The 18,291-nt window shown below is 45.9% G+C and overlaps 1 protein-coding gene and 1 long non-coding RNA gene across 2 annotated transcripts in view; one reads left to right on the top strand and one right to left on the bottom strand.

Annotated features, from left to right (window-relative positions):
* Window positions 1-294, bottom strand: part of Slc23a2 (solute carrier family 23 member 2) — an 89,864-nt gene extending 89,570 nt beyond the window's left edge. The window contains exon 1 of the mRNA XM_055608226.1: window positions 235-294. The gene's annotated coding sequence lies outside the window, so the exon portion shown is untranslated. The remainder of the gene's footprint in view (window positions 1-234) is intronic.
* LOC129677633 (uncharacterized) overlaps window positions 1-18,291 on the top strand; it is a 68,122-nt gene that overhangs the window by 1,145 nt on the left and 48,686 nt on the right. The gene's annotated exons all lie outside the window — the stretch shown is intronic.

Below are 18,291 nucleotides of genomic sequence, written 5' to 3'. Positions count from 1 at the left end.
CCGCCCGCGCGCCCCGGGGCGCCGAGCCGCGGACCCTTCCCCGCACACCTGCTCGCGGCCCGCCGGGGGGCCTGGGCCCGCTCTGCCCGGCACAGCCTCCTTCCCACCCGGCCGGACCCCGAGCCCGGCCGCGGGGTGACAGCGAGCGGGGTGCGGCGCACCGGGCCCAGTGGGGTTACGCGCTTTAAAGCAATTCGCGGCCCGTCCACTTGGGCCGTCTGCCCCCGAACCCACCGGGGAGAGGTCCCCGAGCCTGTGCAGACGCGGGAGTGGACGCCGGGCTGCGTTCCGAGAGAGCGGGTCTGGGGGTGGGAGGGGCAGCCGCCAGTCTGGGTTCTCTCAAATGCCCCCGGGGGACGCCTGCTGGATGGGCGCTCGCTGTGGAGTCCAAAGGCCGCGTGTCGATAAACCCGTAGCGCTTAGGCCGGGCAGTCTTGCCCAGAGGGTCATGAAGACTCGCTGACTGGGTACCAGCCCCAGAGGTGCTGAAACTGGAGACTGGAAGCGTGGCTTCAGAATCTGCGTTTCCAGTCGTTTCCAGGTGATGGTGCGGGCGGTGATCTAAAGATACTAACTTGTAAGGCACTGCAGAAACTATGTCCTTTCCTCCACCAAAACAGACAAACAAAACCCCTAATAATTAGCTCTTTCTTCTGTCTTCCATCTTGAAGCCACTGTCTCGGTTGTTTTACTGACCAAACCCTGACCAGGCAACTCCTGAGAGTCGTAAAGAACGGTGGATCGCGTCTGACCTCACCCGAAAAAGGAGCAGATTTTATTCCTGAATTGTTTATGCTTGGCAGTCTTGAGGACTGGCAGCACACTGATCAGTGGGGGCACACCGGAACCAGCGAGGACGGGCATTTTTATAAAGTAGGCTAGTGCGCACGAGCCGAGTCTTTGAGAATCAATATGTAATTCTCTAGATCTTCTCACGCCAAAATAAAACCAGTGAGGCTTGGTGGTGCGCACCTGTAGTCCCAGCATTTTGCAGGCAGAGGTAGGAAGAATATGGATTTGAAGCCAGCCTGGGCTACTTAGACCCCTGTTTAAAAAAACTAAAAGGCAGTAAGTTGAATTGTAAATCCAGGAACTCTGGAAGACCAATTGAGTGTTTCATCTTCACTGAAGCGGAAGAAAATGAAAGATAATTCTGGGACCAGCACCAGAGAAACACACAGGTACTGCCTTACAACTCTTTCTATGCCAGAGTTTCCAGCCACCCTTAAAACATAATGATATTGTATGTTCGGCTTAGCAAACAGTGTGGAACCTTCTGGAATAGAACCCCTGATCTCTTCCGTTTCTCCCTTTTCTGATTTTTATTTCATTGATTTTTTTTTCATTTTCATTGTCTTCCTCTCCCTAACTCTCTGTTTACAGTTTTTCCACTATCCTAAAACACCACCTCACCCCCAGCTCCCACCCCCCGCCCCCGCCTGCCTTCCTGCCTCTTCCCCCACCCTCAGCACTCAGCCAGCGAGTACTTAGGCACCATCAGTCTCCCACTTTCTCAGACGTCATCTGTGACCTTCTAAGTACCAAATCCTTTTGCCTGTTTACAGTCTTTTTTTTTTTTTTTCATCCCTGGCTTAGTAACATTCCATTGACTAATGCCTCCTGGAATGGTTTTTTTATGTGATAAAGCCACCCAGCCTCTCTAACTGCCCCACACTTCCCCTCTGCCCAAGTCAGTGATGGAGGGATTGCTCAGGCATGGGGCTCTAGAGCCCTTGAGTCCCTTGATGTCCCTTTGCTCCCCAGTCTTTCCCCCTGCTCTCTGCTTCTCACAGTCCTCTTCTTCCATTACCTCTCTTTCCAGGCCAGTCATTTCTCAACTTTTAGACACACATTTTTGACTGACATCACCAGACAACTTCCCGAATGTTCTCCAGAACTATAAATAAATATACTGCCTGTAACCACAGGGTCTATGTATGCAGAGTCAAATAATTGCGGAACAAAACTTCCCAAGCTTTGGAGTGATTCCTGATTTGATAGTGCCAGGACAATAAAGTGATTATTCAGGGCACATCTGTACTGAACATATACAGACTTTTCTTTCCCTTTTTTTCCCCTTTCCCTCCTACACAGTACACAATTATTTACATGGCATTTGCATTGCAAATTACAATAGACTACAGAAGTTTCTATAGGTTACAGGCAAACAGTATGACATTGTATATAAAGACTTGAGTATCTGAGGCTTTTAGTACCTCAGGGTCTTGACTAATCAGTCCCCTGTGTTCAGAGAGATGAGTATGAGTCATCCCTATTACTAGGACTCATCATTCTTTCACAAATGTGTTTTCTGTCTGGGTTCTCATTTTGCCATCAAAAAAATCTGAAGTTGTCTTTGACTCTGAGTGTGTCCACTCAGTTACCTGCAGTCATCTTGAACAAGGGAAGTGCTCTGTAACAGCGGATACAGACTCTCCCTTGCTCTAGCTCTCCAGCCTCCTAAGAGTTGCCTCCTACAGCCATCTTCGTTATCATCTCAGAACACAGCTGACCATTTGACATCCTTTCTGAGAATTCATCAGGGCCCCTTAGTCTAAATAATGACCCAGCAAAAATAAACAGAATCTAGTCCCTCCCAAAGCATAACATTCAAGACCCTTGACTTTCTAATCTCATGCTTCCCCCCCACCCCCTTCTGGATTTTATTGCTAGCAGACTGGAGTTGATGTCAAGGGCCACCCTGACTTCAGCCTTTCCTAGCTATAATGAGTATTGAATGCAGTAATGAATACAAAATGTTTACTCAATGCAGCAACACGAAAGTGTATTCAGCGTCATGGTTACATATGAGCATTTTTATCATCATCATCATTAATTAAAAAATGATACGATTTCCCTTTTCACTTCCTTTCTCTTTTATTTTCCTTTCTTAGTACAAGAGTTGTAAGCAATACTGGACCCCAACTTCATTAACTTCTCCAAACTCAAATCTACAGAATCTATGAAGAATGTTTTTAAGACCTGGTTAATTTGATTGAAATTTCCCTCAGACACAGGCATGGGGTTTTCTGTTTGTTTGTTTGTTTGTTTGTTTGTTTGGTTGGTTGGTTGGTTGGTTGGTTGGTTTGGTTTTTTGAGAGAGGGTTTCTCTGTGTAGCCTTGGCTGTCCTGGACTTTGTAGACCAGGCTGGCCTTGATCTCACAGAGATCCACCTGCCTCTACCTCCCTGAATGCTGGGATTAAAGGTGTGCACCACCAGCTCAGGCTGTTATTTTTGAGAAGTAATTTAGCTTGTAGCTAGTCCATCTTCTTCCTACATACTTTTCAATATTATTTCTAACATTTCTCTGGCATTTAGATAAAACAAACTGTTTCTGGAAAGGCCAAAGAGAAAGATATCTGCTTTGTATTTTGTGCATCAAGGGCCAAAAACAAATAACTATAGTTTTTGGGGTTAGTTTTGTTTTTTAGTGGAACTCAAAATACAATCAAAATAATTAAGTATAATAAGTATATTCTTGTTCTTTGGGGAGGCAAGGTGTGGAACTGGGTCCATATATGTGCTAGGCAAATGCTCTACTGCTGAACTACAGCCTGAACTCCAGAGTGCAGTATTTTGGTAAGATTTTAGTTTGGGATTCACTTATTCAAAAACATTCTTAGCTCATACAAAAGCAAACAGTTGACACCCCCACCCCCATTTGCTGGGCCCTCATCTCGGCCATAACTCTGACTTTGAGTTGTCTCTTCAGGACAATTCAGGGACAATGTTTTTAATTTTGCAGAGATAACAGTGAGCAATAGGAGAAAGGTCCCAAGGTCCCTTCACCTAAAGCTGGGCAAGTGCTTGAGAGAGACCCAAGAGCTCACCACTCGCCATGGCTTCCTGCCAGAAAGGCTCCATCTACAGTCTGGGGCAGCTCTGGGAGACCCTGCCTAAAATGACTGCTTCCTGACTTTTGTCTCTTTTTGTTGTTGCTGTTTGTTTGTTTGTTTGTTTGTTTTCAGACAAGGTCTCATTGCATAACTCCGACTGGCTTAAACTGAGCTGTGTAGACCAGGCTGGCCTCCAATTCCCAAAGACCTAATTAACTGTCTTTGTCTTCTAAATCAAGATAGTGACTGTTTTTTTGTTTTGTTTTGTTTTGTCTTGTTTTGTTTCCAAGTTCAATGTTATTCATTGCAGCAGAATTTCAATTAACAAACAAAGTAAAAAGTTGAAAACAAGCCTGTAATCTCAAAATTCAGAGGGCTGAGGCAAGATGAAGAGTCAGACCCCAGCCTGGGCTACATAGCAATCTACGTGTCTCTGGACTGAAAAGTGGCCAATAGGACTGTGATCCCGTAAGCATTCTGGGTGTCACAGAGCCCTCCCCTTGCCTATCTCATGCTTTCTTGTCTTATGTTGGTGTATAATTCACATAGCATAATATTCTCCGTCTAAAATACAATTCGGTGATGCAGCAGTTACTACTGCTTCATTTTAGAGCATTTTGAGGTCTATAGTTTCATCCCCCTCCTCATCCTTTAGCCCTGATAATCACATGATCTACACTCTCCTTATATATGTCTATCGTGGACATAGAATAGACTCATCATTATAATTTAAGTTCAAAGGAGTTGTGGCTGATGTTGTTTGTTTGAGACAGGGTCTCGCTGCATAGCTCTCACTGGCCTGGAACTTGCTATATTGGCTGGCTCTGAAGTCAGAGATCCACCTGCTTCTGCTACTGAGTTCTGAGGCTACAGCTTGCACAACCATGCCTTGCCCTCTGATCATTCCTAGCAATACTGACTATCTTCAAGTTCACTCTTGTTTAGTAGCTATCATCCTATCCATCTGCAGGATTTTCACCTACAGATTGAAACTCTTTACGATTTAAATGCCAAGTGCCTCTCCCCCTCTTTTCCCATTTCCTGTTTACTACAGTTCTACTTTCTTCATGAATTTATCTACTCTAGGTGTCTCATAAGTGGAATCAGATAATTCTGGTCTTTCTTTTCTAACATTTTTTTTTAACCTAGGATAATATTTTGAAGAATCATCGGTTTTAACATATATCAGAATCTTATTTAAAGGCTGAGAGTTCGGGGGGGGGGGTTGGTTTTTGGTTTTGTTTTGTCTGTTCTTGAACTTGGAGCAATTTCTTGCCTCTGTCTCCTAAGTGCTGGGATAACAAGTATGTGCCAACACAACCTTTTCCTTCATTCTGTTTTAAGGCATAATATATAAATATATATATATATATTTACACTAATATATATATACATACACTAATATATATACATATATATATATTACACTGTATTGTTGTGAGCCATGAAATAAATGACATCTCACCACCTGGTTGCCCATCAGGAGGACACAGTTGTGTGTGCCAGAAGCCCATGCCCTCAGAGTACCCAACATAACTAGGATAGTGGATGAGATATCTGCATGAAAGCCAACTATGCACATACGAAGAAGATAAAATGTAGATCAGAGAGATGAATGTATAGGTGGGAAATTATCTATGCAGGTAAGGAGCCAGCCCCAGGGCAAGCAGAGAAGAGCTGACCTAGAGGAGCAGTAATTGATCACTGATCTTTGAGGACTGGTGGCCCTCTCCCCCAAGAAGGAACAAAAATGTAGTCATTAATATTTTCATCCACAGATGGACAGAGATTAATTGCATCATTACTGGTGGAGGAAAAGGGAAATGGACTCGCTTATTAGAATATGATTTGGCGATGTCTATCAAAGTCTAACTCAGAGCATTAGTTCTGAGGCTCTTTCCACACACTAGCACTCACTAATGGGCACAGGATTTCTGTGTCAGAGAGCTTAAAGCCTAGCCTACTTCCCTTTGGTCTCTTCCACACCTTCTCTCCTTCAAGGTGATGGCCACCGTGGCTCAGAGTCAGCCACAAAGATCTGAGCTAAAGCAAAGAGGTATGTCTCGTGAGTTCCCCAATCAATCCTGCAGTCCTTGCTCCTTTATTTCTTCACAAAAGACCCTTTTTATCTGCAAATGACTTCCAGTTCCCTACCTAAGCACCTCCGCCACTCCTACTCCAGGCAAGGAACAGTGTTTCTGGCTTTCTGCTGATAGATCATAAGAGATGTGCTCCCTCACCTGAATACACACACTTACCCACAAACCCACTTCCCGCTGAAGGTCCCTTTGACTAAGGCGCCTCCGGAGGCTCTCGTAGCCCAAGTTTCGCACCCCGGGTTCCTGCAATAAACTCCTTGCTCAGCCCAGCTTCCAGAGCGTGCCACCGTGTACAGCTCCATCCTCTCATTACCCACTGGCAATCTGGCTCCTGTCCCTGCTTCTCCTCTGAAACTGCACAAGCAAATTAGCCACGTTCCCCAAATTACACAATGTGGGGTTCTTTACTGGAACTGTCTGGAGGCATTTGGCACAGTGGACTCTGTGTCCTGTCAGGAAGCTCACGTCCTCATTTGGCTTTGCAGCTGCGTTTTCCGCTGCCTCATCTACTTCACCATGTTTCTGCAGATTTCTCCCCCAGTCTCATATTCCTCTGGCACTGTCTAACACCAAGAAACTGTATATGAGTCCCATCCTCAAAACCCTTTTTAACCAAGCATGGAGGTACATTCTTTTAATCCCAGCATTCAGGAGGCAGAGGCAGACGGAGCTCTTCGAGCTCACAGCCAACCTGGCGTGGTGCATTCTGGGACAAACAGGGATTCCAGGGATACATAGAGAGACCTTGCCTCACACAAAAAGTAAATAAATAAGTAAAAACTTGTTGTCGGTTTTCTTTGTCTTTGCTGTCCAGCCCACTTGAACTCCCCTCTTTTTATTTTTTTAAAAACATTGTGTGGGGAGGCACATAAGACGGGCTTATTCGTACAGGTCGGAGGATGGTAGAGGTAGAGGAATTTTAGATCGGCCTATGGCTGCACTGGCAAGAGACCACATCCAAAGACCTTCTAGGTCTGTGTGATCTGGCTGGAATACAGACATGCCTTTAATCCCAGGAGACAGATCGAAGCAGATCTCAAGGCCAGCCTGGTATAGAACCAGTTTCAGGTAAAGGAACGCTTAGGGCCAGGTATGGTGGTAGACACCTTTAATCCCAACACTCAGGAGACAGGGGCAGGCTGAGCTCTGAGTTCCAGTCAGTGCTATTCAGGCAGTTCAGCTGAGTCAGAGCTGAGAGGCACTGCAGTGGGGTTGAGTTGGTAGCAGTCCTGTTGGTGGAATTCAGTGGTAGTTTTTACCAGGAAAGTTTTACAGAGACAGGTTGCAAAGAAAATAAGCGAGACACAGTCAAAGACTGAAGGAGCCAGAAGATTAGAACAGATTGCTAGAGTTAGTGTGAAGACAAGCAGAGCTATTCAGTGAGAAACTAAGAAAAGCCAGATTGAATCAATCAGCTTGGAGAGGCATTTGAGCCAGAACGGCTGAGTTGAACCAGCCAGCCAGAGTTCTGAAAGAACTAGAAAGAGTGAGCTCATTCAGCATTAAGTCTCAGAGACTGAAAACATTGTAGGCCTAGATGGGATTGTATGAAGGCTAGAAGCTTTCAGTGCTAGGCCTAGGTTAGCAGTAAGCAAGGACAATTACTTCAGGCAAATAAAAGATACTTTCACAAGAGGCCACCTGGCCTAAGCCATTTTGATGGGCCCCACTTCTCTGGATCATTCTCTTTTATTACATCTCACTTTAGCCCCTCCTGGAAACATGCCAAGTCTCCAAGTTAGCGTAAGTGAATTCTCTCTACACTTAGCATTTAGAATGAAATCATACTGACCAATGCATCATTTTCTATGTCTCTCTCACAGATCTTGTCTGTCCCCCAGGCAGATAAACTTCTGCATGCCCATTCCTCAAACAGAGCCCACCACACAGTACTCCTATGTACAAGTGCTTGCTTGAGCTGTTCTTTGAACAGCCCGCTGAAGGTGAGCTACAAGGAGGACAGGGGGTCAACATCTTTGGCTCCTGGAGACCTGGAAACCATGTTGGACAAGTTCTCCAAAGAAACTGAATCATTAAGACACAAAGAGATACAGACATCTAAGAGGGCATGCTGCCAGCTCAGAAAAGCTGATGGGTAACTCAGCCTGGGGAGGCTGATGACCATCCCAAGCAAAGTCTTTGGCTCTGCCTCAGACTCTTCTTTCTACCTGTGTGCTCCACAGATTTGATGATGCCCACCCACTTGACAGAGGTCAGGTTTCTCTGCTGAGCCAATGATATAAACTCTAACCTCTTCTGCAAACAAGTTCATAGACTTAGCCGCACCCAGAAATAGGCTTTTAATACTATCTGACCATCTCTTGTCCCAGACAAGTTGATATGTAAAATTAACCATACAGAAGCCTGGGGGAAAAAAAAAAAACAAAAAAACCAAACAGGCTAGATGCAAAACAGAAAATGTCTCCAATGCTGAGGTAAAGAAAAACTTTATAAAGTTGTCAAGGGGACTATCGGGAAGGGAAAGTGAGAGGAAGAAGCAGGTAGGAGATAATGGTGCAATGTGTACAACATTCCTTATGGAACACTGTATCGTGAACATTGAATACATATAATGAATCATTAAAAAAATCAAAGGTTGATAACCAGATGTGGGTTGAGAAACTTGGCTTTAGTCCATAGCGGAATTCTTTGAACCTAGAGCTCCTTTAACACACTTAGCCTTGAGAAGGGTTAAAAATTAAAAAAAAAAAAAAAAAAAAAAAATCCCATCAGTAGTATAAAATTCTACCTAGAATTTTGCAGTAGAACAAAATGGGAAAATAGCAGAACTAAGCTGTTGGAATTCCAAATGCTGTCACTCTGTGGCTGATAGTGACTAAGCAGAAGCAGGTGGGGGTCTTCTGAGGAACTTGCCATGTGTGGCTCTGAGGGCGAGACACTGATATTTCATGACGCCACAGGATTACATGCACCCTTCTGCACATTTACTGCGAAAATCATTAAACATGGCAGTTAAACTTAGCAAGAAGAATTCCGCCTGGCAGATCTACAGCTGGGTAAAGCAGCATAACCCACCTCTAAGAACCCCGGAAAGAGGGTGAGACCCAAGGGGGTGAAGCTATCGGAATGTATGCCTTAGGAAGGAAAAGACTATATGTAGGCTGAAAAGGTGTGTTTATTTTTATAGCACTGAGATCTGAGACCTGCTACTTTTCTTTTCAAGACGTATTTATTTAGTATTTATACAGTATTCTGCCTGCATGTCAGAAGAGGGCAACAGATGTTATTACAAATGGAAGGCTGCTCTGTGTAGCTTTGGCTGTCCTGAAACTCACTGTGTAGACCAGGCTGGCCTCGAACTCAGAGATCTACCTGCCTCTGCCTCTGCCTCCTGAGTGCTGGGATTAAAGGTTCGTGCCATCACCACCTGGCAGACCTTGTACATTTTAAGCAGTCTACCATTGAGCTAGATCCCGCTCTTCCTTGGCTATATGCTGCCTGACAGGCACTGTTTTCGTGACACCTGATATTCACCTGCACCCCTGAGCCACCACTGAGAAAAGAGAAAGTCATGCTTGGCTGGCTTCTGGTTACAAGAAATAGAATAAACAAACACGGAGCTGGAGATGGCCCCGCAGTTAGGTCAAGAGCACTGCCTGCTCTTCCAAAGGACCAGGGTTCAATTCTCAAGAACTCCAGTTCCAGGGGAATCTGACATCCTCTTCTGGCCTCTGAGAGCACCGGGCACGCACGTGGTGGTGCACATTCATATATGTTGGCAAAGCACTCATGCACACAAAATAAAAGTAAACAAATCCCAAAAAATAAAGACAGAAGCATGGTCATATTACATGTTAAGATCACTGTCTCCTCTGGAAGGCGGTGCTGGGCTTGGACCAAAAGCAGTAAAAGTGGAGAGAGGGGGCAGATGCAAAATACGCTGAGGTTCCCAGAATGCTGAGGAGGGTTAGGAAACAAGGGTCGCTTTGGGGCTTGGGGCATGGACAAATAAGGGGGTAGGAGGTGGGACTGAGGACAAGCTAGAATGCAAAATCCCCAAAGGGACCATCAGGTGGGTCAGCAGCTGGCTCTCTGCACTCATTCATGTGGATATGTGGTGGGGTGGGGCATAGGAGTCACCAGGGAGGTGTGATTTCACCCAAGGATTCAATAGGCTCGTGTAGGAAAATAGTACTGAGGGAAAAATAGGAAAGGCCCTAGCAAGACAAGGAATGCCACAAATCCTTGTTACCATGACTGACGGGGACTCTTGTCACAAACACACACTGTGGAAGTTAATGCTCAGCCCAGAGGCAGTGAAGAGTAATCACGTACAAAAATGGATCCATTACCCAGCAACAGAAAGAAGTTAAATAATTTTCTCTCCTTTTTAAAACTTAGGTATAGGGGCTAGAAAGATGGCTTTTCCAGAAGACCCAAGTTCAGTTCCCAGCACCCACACTGGTACTTCACAACCATCTGTAATTCCAGGGCTTTTGGTACCTTTATGAGAACCTAAACTCATTTGGCATACACTCAGAAATGCATACAAACACAGAGATAAAAAAGTTTGGTTTTTGTTTGTTTGGTTTGGTTTGGTTTGGGGGGGGGTTGTTTGTTTGTTTGTTTGGTTGGTTGGTTGGTTTGGATTTCAGTTTTGGATTTTTGGTTTTTTAAGACCAGGTTTCTCTGTATAGCCCTGGCTGTCCTAGAACTCACATTGTAGACCAGGCTGGCCTCAAACTTGGGGATCTGCCTGCCTCTGCCTCCCAAGTGCTGGGATTAAAGGTGTGTCACCAACACCTGGATAATAAAAAGGGGTTTTTTTAATCTTATAAAATAATTAAGCCTAGCTATAACATATATAAAGTTCACTGAATAGTGGGTTGTCTGAACTTTCACAGACATGCACATCTCTGAACAACTACCCAGGTCAGGTTATACAATATTCAGAGTCCTCAAAATTCTCCCCTGGATACTCTCCCAGCCATTACCCACTTCTCCCAGGGAACCATCACTGGTCTGTCACTGCTGGTTGGATTTGTCCACTTACTTGGTCTAAGCAAAATCATGTGGCCATGTTCTTCTGTGTCCACCAGCATTTTGTTTGTGTTTATCTCCATTGTTACAAGTGGTCTGGGTTCCTGGTTTTGCACAGCACAGCTGCACAAAGTCTCATTACACAGAAAGACAACCACTTATTTCCCCATCCTCTTCAGTGGATATTCGCTTGCTCCTAGCTCAGGACTATTACATGCAACAGGTTTTCTTGTACAAATCATCTGCAAAGGGATTGTGTCTTACTTTCATGTGGTCCAAGAACAGCCAAACAAATGTTAGTAAAGAGCAAGAAGATGGTAAGAACACATGTTCCTGACCAGGGTTGCTGTGTCTGTTTAGAATATAGTTTATACATAAAACTTATCCAAAATTAAAATTTACTTTTTTTTCATTATTTCCTTATTTATTTATTGGTTTTTCTTTTTTCTTTCTTTCTTTTTTGTTTGTTTTTGAGAAAGTGGTTCTCTATTTAGCCTTGGTTTTCCCAGACTCTCTTTTTAGACCAAGCTTTGAACTCACAGAGCACTGCCTGCCTCTGCCTTCCAGAGTGCTGGAATTATAAGTGTGTGCCACCACACCTGGCTTCTATTTATTGATTTTTCAATACAGGGTTTCTCTGTGTAACAGAGCCTGGGTGTCCTGGAACTCACTCTGTAGACCAGGGAGACCTCAAACTCACAGAGATCTGTCTGCCTTTGGCTCCTCGGTGTAGGGATCAAAGATGTGTGCCACCACCACACTTAATTGAGTTTCCCATGTTTTTCTTTGCTAAATCTGACAACCCTATGTTCTTGATATGATGGGTTTGTTGCTGTTGCCTTTGCTCTGTTTTTGTTTGCACAAGTCAAGTACTCTGCTGGTGAGCTATAGCCACAGCCCTGTGGTAGTTTGCATTTGTTCAGTATGATTCAGTTTGATTTTTTTTTCTTTTTTTTTTTTTTAAGAGAGAGCCTTGCTCTAAAACCCAGAATTTCCTTGAACTTGCTAGGTAAACCATTCTGACCTCACTGAACTCTGCTTCCTGACTGCTGGGGTTAAAAGGTGTACACCACCATGCTTGGCCAGCCTTGAATTCTGTCTCTCTGTCTGTCTCTCTCTTTATCTCTCTTTCTTTCTTATTGGTTTTTCAAGACAGGGTTTCTCTGTGTCACCCTGGCTGTCCTAGGCTCTCTTTGTAGACCAGGCTGGCCGGAACTCACAGAGCTCTGCCTCTGTTTCCCAGGTGCTGGAATTAAAGGCGTGCACCACCAACAATCAGCCACTTTTTTGTTGTTGTTTTATCTGAAGAGAGTTGTTTTGTTTGAGGTCGTGTGACCTTAATTGATCTGGTGCCCCAACATGGTCATGTAGGCCATGCTGGCTCTCCTATCTCTACCTCCCAAGTACTAGGATTATAGACCTGCACCACCATGCCAGGCCGTGGTGAGATAATCTTGACTGTACAAGATGTGGCTCCTTTTGGGTTGGAAAAACTGCTTGGGAATTTAGCCCGAGGCTGTCCATTCAGACGGGCTCTGTAAAAATCTTCATTTGCTTGGAGTCTGATTTTCTTTTAATAATGGGTTTATCCCAGAATCTGAATTCAGCATATGGAGAGCGGAACTCCATGCCAGACGATGCTGCCAGCCGCCACAGAGTCTACTGTCCAAATGGATTTATTCCTCTCCCAGTATTATTGGCTCCACCTGCTGAGGTACCTCACTGGTGTTTTTCCAGCACGGTCTGACATTTCAAAACATTGTCCCCAAGCTGCTAACTGCCTTGTTTGTTCCCTTTTCTTCCACCTCTCCTTAGCTGAGTACTGAACCCAAGGTCCTGTGAGCAGAAGGTAAGTGCTCCGTCACCAAGTCACACCCTCCATTTATTTTTCATGTATTTTGAGGCAAGTTCTTGCTATGTAGCCAGAATATCCTAGAACTCGTTGTTACGTTGACCATGCTGGCCTCAAACTCATCCAAACTCACCTGCTTCCATCTTGTAATACTGGGTTTGTGCCACCACCCCAGGATCTACTTCATCTATTAAAGCAGAAAATATAAGTAAAAGCTCAGCCTTTAACATACACTAGACAAATCCACAGCAGAAAAAAAATAAATACAGATTTTAAAATTACACAGATCATTAAGAGCCTGTGTTTTGTTGGGTATGGTGGCCCACACCTTTAATCCCAGCACTCTGAAAGGCAGAGGCAGCAGATCTCTGTGAGTTGAGGCCAGCCTGGTCTACAAAGGGAGTCCAGGATAGCCAGGGCTACACAGAGAAACCCTGTCTTATAAAACCATACAGAAAGAACACGTGTTTTTGTTAATTCTTGGTTTTTGTTGTAACAAAGGCTGGTTATAAAATATAGGAACCAAAGTTGGGCCTGGTGGCAGGCACCTTTAATTCAGACAAACTCTAATTAAAGGCAAACACCTTTAATTCAGGCTACTCCGGCAGCTAACTGGGGAGGCAGAGGCAGGCAGATCTCTGAGTCTGAGGCCAGCCTGGTCTACAGAGCAAGTTCTAGGACAGCCAGGGCTACACAAAGAAACCCTCGACCAACCAAACCAAAGCTAGACTGTGAAACCCTGTCTCAACCTGCCCCCCCCCCAACTCCTCCACTCCAGAAAAGGAGCCTGGTTAAGTAAAGTGAACATTGTATATTTATAAGCTGAAGCAGTGTGTAGGCTTTTGTTTGATGATAAAGGAAATTCAGAGTGCCATGACAGTATTCAAAGAGCTAAGTCCAAAACAAGGCTGAATTGGGCATGGTGGTGCCTACCTTTAATTCCAGCACTCTGGGGGCAGAGGCAAGCAGTTCTTTGCGAGATCCTTGCTAGCCTGATCTATATCCACATAGTGAGATCTCGTCTCAAAAAAAATGGCGGCACCTCCCGTCAGCCCAGAGCACTCAGAGGAGTCCGGGAGGCCGCTGCAGATGATCTGAGTGCTCTACCACTGAGCTACACCGCCAGCCTCTAAACAGGCCCCCAAACGACAAATTCCTATGTGTGTGAGTGTATGCAAGTGTGTTGTACGTGAGTGCGTGTGAGAATGTACGTGTGTGGGCAAGAGTGAGTGAGTATACAGCCGTGCCGTATTTGATGTGGGTACACACAGAAGCGTGTACGTGAGGCTGGGCTGGAGGCGCGCACGATCACGCCACTGCAGGGAGATTTATTTCCGTTCACGGTCTCAGAGGTTTCAGTTCGCCACAGTAGGGAGGGCGCTGTGGGACAACGCAGCGGAGGACGTGCGTCAGACGATTTAGGATTTACCTTGGCGCTGGGAAGGTACCTACGAGGAAGAGAAAGGTGGGGAAACCCTGGTCCGTCCTGCTCTGGCTTTTCAGCACATCCTCTTCTACGGCAGAGGCTGAAAGCTGAACGGCTCGCTCTCTGCTGAAGCACCTGGGGGTGGGACAGGGAAAGGCCCAGAGGAGGCCCCCTGCTCAGCGAGCGCAGGACCTGAATCCAGGGCTGGTTACTCCGGCAGCTAACGTGACAGAAGCTGCCGGACCTCGAAGTTTGGTCCGCCGAGCCATCCTCACGCTGCGCTCCACTCCCTACATCCTTTTCTCTTCCTCCATTCGTTTTTCTTTTTTCCCTTCTTTTGAGTGCACAATAGCGTGACCTGTGTTCACCTGTTATGCAGCAAACGGCTAAAACCTTCATTTTGCAAAATGGAAACTACTCACTCGAGAGTTACCCTGCCCCAAGCCCTTGAAGCATCCTCTTTCCGTGGTTTTACCGTTCCCAGTGCTTCGTGTGAGTGGAACTGCACAGAGTTTGCCCTTTTGTGACTGGCTCGTTTCATTTAGGGCACTGTCCCCGAGGCAGAGAGAACCCATCTGGTCTTGTTCATTTCGATAGTGCGGGAACTTGTGCTCAGCTTCAGTTTCACAAGGAAGTCGGGCTGTACATCTTTATTCAAATCCTTCACCAGGACCATCGAAACTTTCCTTTCTTCCTGAGCCGTTTGGGAATTGTTACATACATGACAGCATTTCACCTCTAACCACTTTGCTACGAATCTCCCAAGAATAAAGACATCCTCCCATGTAACTACAGTGGCACAGTAGGGACAAATGCCGGTAAATTCACACTGCTCAGTAACATTCTGTCTACACTCAGCTTGCTCCAGTTGTCCCAACAACATCTTTTGCAGCTTGTTTCCCCCCAGGGTTCAAAGCAAACCCTTCTGCCTAGTCCTTGAGGGGGCAGGGTGTGGCCCAGAGTAACAGGTCTGTCCCGCCCCCACTCTGCTTGGAGTGTTTTTGGACAAACTGAAAATTTGAGGTTCCGAATCATCCAATCTTGTCTCCAAGGAGCCTTCCTTGTCCTTCTGGCACCACATTTGGTGGGAAGGAGCACCTAGCTATACTTAGCCCTGTAAGGAGACTGGTAGTGGTCTGCAGGGCCTCTCAGGCCCTGCCTTAGACCGGTGGTTCTCAAACTTCCTAACACTTTAATACAGTTCCTCATGCCGTGGTGACCCCAACAATAAAATAATTTTGGTTCCTACCTTATGACTGTTACTGTTATGAACAATGTAATGTGAATAGCTGTGTTTTCCCATGGTCTTAAGTGACCCCTGTGAAACCTGCAAAGGGATTTCGACCCATGGTTTGGGGACCACTGCCTTAGAAGGACAATACGGCATTGCTTTCCTCTTCCCAGCTTCCCCCCCCAACACACACACACACACACAAACCCTCCAGTTTGCCAAGATGGCTTTCTCTGAATCTCTTCCCACCCTGGCCAATGCAAACAGGCTAGGTTTCGCCACACCCCACCCTATTTTCATTTGAACCTCCAGAAATACTAGGAAGCTAAAGTTGGTGGTGGTTGAATATGAGTGATCGAATTCAAGTTGAAGCAACATAATGTCCCTTAAGTGCAGAGTGACCCTAAAAGACCCACCCACTTCCAGGAATCCTAGCGCACACACTCCAGCTCTGGGCTTTATCTATGAGGATTACTCCACTTCCAGGCCTGGCTGCCTGAGGCTGGCTGAGGCTTGCTGCCAGGTGCCAGCCAAGAGCCTGGGCAGCTGAGGGACTGTGCCTCCCTTGCAGTTCACTGGGTTTGCTGTGTTGGCTGAGCCCAGGGGAATGGTCTGATGGGACTGGACCACTTTACCTTTGAAAGGAAAATGTAGGGAGGGGCCCTGTGTGCTTGGGTACAGATTGCTCGGGTTCCCTGTTCCTGCAGCAGGAAGCACCAAAGAATAATGGACTGTTTCTGTTGCTTCTAATCTACTCAGCGCTCACATGTTCCTTGCACATGGCATACCTCTCAATCTCTTCATGTGGAACAGCTTTCGCCTCCCTTTGCCTTTGGAGATGTTCACGCCTTGGAAGAGTCCAGGTCTGCAGTTTATCAGAGCATCCCTCAGTCCCTCTGTGTTTGTGGGTGTGTTTTCGTGGTGGGATTTAGATTACCCATCCTTTTTGCTTTGTTTTGTTTTTTGAGACAAGGTCTCAATATATAGATGAAGCCTAGCTTTGAGCTCTGCTGGCTGGCTCTGGAATGCTGCCATAAAGACATGCACTACCACACCAGGTTTAACTAAGGGATTCTTTTCTTTCTTTCTTTCTTTCTTTCTTTCTTTCTTTCTTTCTTTCTTTCTTTCTTCCTTCCTTCCTTCCTTCCTTCCTTCCTTCCTTCCTTCCTTTCTCTCTTTCTCTCTCTCTTTCTTTCTTTGATTTTTGCTTGTTTGTTTGTTTTCTAGACAGGGTTTCTCTAGGTAGCCCTGACTGTCCTGAACTCGCTCTGTAGACCAGGCTGGCCTCAACCTCATAGAGATCCACCTGCCTCTGTCTCCCCAGTGCTGGGATTAGAGTGCGGCACCACCACCTGGCTTGTTTGTTTGTTTTTCAGGACAGGGTTTCTCTGCATAGCCTTGGCTGTCCTGGAACTCGCTCTGTATTCCAAGCTGGCACAGACCTCGCTATGCAGTTCAGGAGGGTTTCATAGCTGCAGCAATCCTACTGTCTCAGCCTCCTGACTACTGGGATTATGAGTATGAACTTCTACTATTTATTTATTTACTTACTTACTTACTTGTTTCTGTGAGGGAACGGGTACACACACACCACATGGCATGTGAGATGTTGGAGTCAGCTCTCTCCCTTCCACCATGTGGATCCCAAGGACCAGACTCAAATGACGTCTGCCTTGGTGGCAGGGGTCCTTAACCCACTGAGTCATCCACTGGCCTGTAAATGCCTTATGTTTAGGCCTTTGTGTATCTCTGTTTATAATTTTTCAAAACGAAATGTAAGTTTTAACATCGGTGGCCAGGATTTAAAAGTCTGAAGATTCCACTTTGGAATCTGGATTTCTTGCTCCTTTTAAAAGGAATCCAAAGTCTTGGCATTGCCTCTGGCTGAGATGAAGTACCCTGAGCCCAGGGGCTGAGGGGCATCCTTCTGCTACTCTCCAGGCTCCAGACATAGGCCTCCTTGCTCATTTCTCCATCTCTGGCTCAGATGGAGACTGGATGTGAAAGCTTTGCTTTGGATCCTCTGACACAGGTTTGAAGTGTTTTCAATTCACTTACAGTTAGAATCCAGGTTCTGAATCAGTTGAGCTGAGGCTAGTTTGGGATGTTTTCTTCCTCTAAGCTTCCAGGTAATGGTGATGTTGGTGTTCTGGGGAGCCAAGCTGGGATTGAGGATCAGTCTCCCTGTTCCCCAGTCCATTCTGCACAGCATGAGTTCTGCAGTCTAAAACACCACAATTATTGGTGACTAACCATGGCGCTACTTTCCACTCTTTGTTGTTTTTGCTTTGTTTGTCCTCTCTTTGAAATGGATGTGGCACAAGCTCGCCTAGGACCTTCAGTCTGCCTTCCCAGGTGCTCTGAGTGATGGGGCCACCAGGCACTGGGCTCAGCGGGACTCCATTTTCTAGCTTCCCACACAGAACCATGACTCCCACCGCAGTGCACAGAACACAAGTCAGATATAACACAAATGCTAACGGAAGTTGAGGAGGAGGCTTTGAAAATAAAGCGTTGACATCCCCTCCTGACTGGTGGTCACATCCCAAGGCCAACCCACAGGATTCAAAACTACTTAGCTAAGAATCAGACTCTTTCCCACATTCTACGAGTCTGGGAGTCACTGTTTCAAGGTCACGCTGCTACAAACCCCTGCAGTCCCCAAACCTCTGTGCTCCCCCTCCCCCAAAGACAGTTTCTCACTCTGCAGATTTGCCTGGCCTGGAACTTGCTATGTAGAGCAGGAGACAAGGTTAGTCTTGAACTCATAGTGATCCACCTCCTCCCAAGTGTTAACATTAAAGCCATCCTCTGCCACACCCAACCTTCAGCATTTTAATCAAG

This window comes from Psammomys obesus, unplaced genomic scaffold (genome assembly GCF_907164565.1).
Source record: "Psammomys obesus unplaced genomic scaffold, mPsaObe1.curated_primary_1811, whole genome shotgun sequence".
In the NCBI taxonomy this organism is placed as follows: Eukaryota; Metazoa; Chordata; class Mammalia; order Rodentia; family Muridae; genus Psammomys; species Psammomys obesus.
The sequence above is the reverse complement of the archived record's forward strand: the minus strand, read 5'-3'. Positions and strand labels throughout refer to the sequence as shown.